The 3,185-nt window shown below is 38.3% G+C and overlaps 1 non-coding gene across 1 annotated transcript; it reads right to left on the reverse strand.

The window, feature by feature from the left end:
• Positions 1 to 827: 827 nt before the first annotated feature.
• Positions 828 to 931, reverse strand: LOC144218397 (U6 spliceosomal RNA). The gene has a single exon (XR_013331149.1). It is a non-coding gene; the product is annotated as a U6 spliceosomal RNA (small nuclear RNA).
• Between the last annotated feature and the right edge of the window lie 2,254 nt (positions 932 to 3,185).

Consider the following 3,185-nt stretch of genomic DNA (forward strand, 5'->3'; position numbering starts at 1 on the left):
TCCTGAATCAGGATTCAATACATCTTTTCAAAAAGTCTAATTAAGAAAATGATGTTAACAGGAGAGCTTAGAGTGGTTGTTTTTGCTGATAATCATATTAGAAAATCCTGAACATCAATTGGCAACTCAATAAATGAAGCAGTGAGGTGTATTGTGGTCTTTCCTAGGTGGTGGAAGCCTGGGTCTCTCAGGAAACAAAGGCATGCATCAGGGGGCCGGTTTCAGAAACCAATATTTGGCACCACTTGGCTGAAAGAAGGAGAAGCTCATCCAGCTGTTCTCCTGAGGAAGAAGACCTTTGAGAATAAGTTGAGAGCAAGAATAGGGTATGCAGTCATATCAATGCAGCATACACACAGCTGGCATCCTTCCCCAAAGTACCTAGTGTAATGCTCAGCAGAGAGAGATAAAAAATACTGTTGATTATTTGCCTAGCCCAGTTCTGTGTGGCCAAGAAGGGTGGGCAGCCATTGGAAAGGATTCAAAAATGTCATTCACTGCCTGAAATTGTAGGACCAATTCCTTTGAGAAACACAGATGTTCAGTCCATAACTGACCAAATTTAACATTGGGAAAGTATGAATGACTTCTTACATTTCTTTTGTTTCTTCCCACTGAAAGCCATTTCAGTCTGTATACATGTTTAAGATTAGGAAGATTAGTGATATTTCAAAAAGTCCTTCCCTTGGTGAACAGGGTGACATTCACTTTGGACGAAGCTCTGACATGAAAAGTCAGAAAAAAATTGAGAAAATCATCACAAAGTTATGTCAGGATGGAATGAATGAAAAGGAGTAAATGATCATTAAGAAAACAAACATTTTTTAAAAAATATGGAATGCTTCACGAATTTGCATGTCATCCTTGCTCAGGGGCCGTGCTAATCTTCTCTGTATTGTTCCAGTGGAAAAAAAAACAGTTTTTGCACCATTCTGTTGCACAGGTAGTCTCTAATATAAAGAATCATTTAACTCCCCCAAATTAATATTTTATCCTCCCTCATCTTTCAACTGCTTGAAAGTAGTATATTGCGTGGATTGGGACACTCTGAGAGTGAGTTGTTAAATGATCTTTATCTAACTCCTTGCCATTTTATATTTCAAACAACATTTCACATAATTTCCTCCTGATAATAAGGAGTTTAAGTATTTCTTCCTCTTCCCTTTTTGTTGCCTTTTAAAAACAAAGCTGAAGCTGAAGTAAGAGGATAATAATAGTCCTGCCTAACGAGGTAATATTGCAAGAAGGTCAAGGTCACAGTCATGAGTAAATCTTCAACTTAGCATACTCACTATTAATATTTATTGATGATGAATAAAGTTAGTGAACTGAGCTATAAATGCCCCATCACATCCAGCAGCTCTGTAGACAGACTCCTGAGAACCTATCACTTCTTCCTCGGATGTTTTCTTCTATCTTTATCCTTTTCCTCTGGCTGTTTTCTGGAAAGATTGTTTCCTTTTCTCAAATCAAAATTTCTGCTTTCAGAAATCTTAACTGCCTGGGTGCTCAGTCAGTTAAGCATCCGACTTTGCCTCAGGTCATGATCTCACAGTTTGTGAGATCAAGCCCTGTGTAAGGCTCTGTGTTGACATCTCGGGGCCTGGAGCCTTCAGATTCTGTGTCTCCCTCTCTCTCTATCCTTCCCCCATTCACACTGTCTCTCAAAAACATAAATGTTAAAATATATTTTTAATTACATCAATCGGGATTTTTTTCTGCTCTAATATTATGAATTTCTACAAATTTAGAGCACACAATATCATTTGAGGACTAACACAGATTAAATTTTCATTTGGCCAAAAGAATCTCCATGTGCATTAAACAATATATGCATTCTAGAGCCCCTTTGAAAGGTAAGAAAACAATGGGGCACATGGAAAGATGATGCATAGATGTTTGCAATAATAAAGATGACCAGGGATGGCATTAGTTTCTGGGTTGTCAGAGTTAGACCAATACAAGCTACTTTACCATCCATCAGAAACTCCCATAACTTAACAAGAGAAGTTGCTACCACAGACATCACCCTTAGGTGATGCCTCCACAGGGAGGGAAACCATAGATTAGGAACCAAGAACAATCCTATACATCTGGGTAGAAGCCAGAAAGTCTTTCACAGTTAGAGGTCTTCAAGCACATCTGGGAAGTGCTGACCATGGATGAGAATTGACCAGTATTCTGACATCAATGATTTAGGAGGTATGTGTTTTGTGCCTAGCCTAGTTCCAGAGGGAGGATAGAAGAGAAGCCCTCTAGTAGTTCATCTAAGGGAATGTTTTCTCCAAATTAATTAGATCCATACAAAATGAAAAATTATTAAAAGCTAAATAGAAGTTATAGGCCATGAATAAGGAGGTCGTGTGATACCTTGTTTGAATTGAAACACTTTTGAAAGGAAAAAGTGACACTAGCCAGACAACAGAAGACAACATGCATATCTGGGGTTATACAAAATAACCCAAACAAACGATCACCCTAGCAAAAGGGCATGACCATCAAAGAAAGGGCGATGTGACCCAGATAAATCTGAGAAAACTTCATGTTTCATGCAAGATAGGAATTGAGCTAGATCTGAAAGACAGGTAAAATTGGGAGAAGCAGTTTAAGTGATTCAGGTAAGAGTAAGATCTGGTGAGACTTGGTCTCCCAGTGTGGCTTCAGATGCAGAGATATGGGACAAAGCACAAAGATGAAACCATTTACAGCAGGGACAGCAAAATAGGGTTCACCTTCGGTGTCAGCTCAGATCAGTTCAAATCACTGCCAAAAGCCAAATATCTGGTCTCAATGATGAACTGTACTATAATCATCTAGCAATGTCAGCCATGAGTGTGGAAAGGGAACATAGCATCCTACCTGCCACTTACAACATCTGTCATCTGTAGTTGGATGGATCTGTTGTGATAAGCAGGCTTTAATGCCCTAATAAGGATGATGATCTGAGAAAATTAAATTCGATCTCATATAAACCATTTGTTGACTTTGATTATTAAAGGCAAGAATTAGTCAAGGTATACTTTTGGAGGATAGGAAAGCATCCATTAAGAATAGCTTATCCAAAATGACGCAGATTACACTAAAAAAGTTAACTCTCATATAGAACATTACTAGACAGATGAAAAAGTTGTTGGAGAGAGGGCACAGATTGGCATACTATGTTAAAATATTAATGTTGGGAAACA

The sequence above is a fragment of the Crocuta crocuta genome, unplaced genomic scaffold (assembly GCF_008692635.1).
Source record: "Crocuta crocuta isolate KB4526 unplaced genomic scaffold, BGI_CrCroc_1.0 scaffold39, whole genome shotgun sequence".
Taxonomy (NCBI): Eukaryota; Metazoa; Chordata; class Mammalia; order Carnivora; family Hyaenidae; genus Crocuta; species Crocuta crocuta.